We start from the raw sequence: 399 nt of genomic DNA, 5'->3' as shown, positions 1-399 counted from the left end.
ATGGTTGCTGCCGTGCCTGTCAAACTGCTTTAGATATCGCGTCAGTCACTGCTATAAATCCCTCTCCCCCCCCCCCCTCAGGCTTGCATGTGTTATCTCAATCAGTAGGACGCCAAAAGACCCTCGCTCTGCACGTGAAAAACATGAGCAAGGGTGTCGTGTGTCTTTTTTGCTTTGTTTTGTTTAATACAGTTTGCTTTAACCACACATCTGAAGTAATCTTGTTGCAACATAACAATTACACATCAACATTCTTCGAAGGAGATACGGCTGGAGTTACTTTCAGACATATTTGATCACAACAAGTATAGCTGGGGGGGGGGGGGGTGTGGACTACAGTGGGACACCACCTAGGACTGTAAACAACTACAGCATTCTCTGTCTTTTTCACTTCACCAG

Source organism: Enoplosus armatus, chromosome 9 (genome assembly GCF_043641665.1).
Source record: "Enoplosus armatus isolate fEnoArm2 chromosome 9, fEnoArm2.hap1, whole genome shotgun sequence".
NCBI lineage: Eukaryota > Metazoa > Chordata > Actinopteri > Centrarchiformes > Enoplosidae > Enoplosus > Enoplosus armatus.
This window is presented reverse-complemented; position numbering follows the sequence as displayed.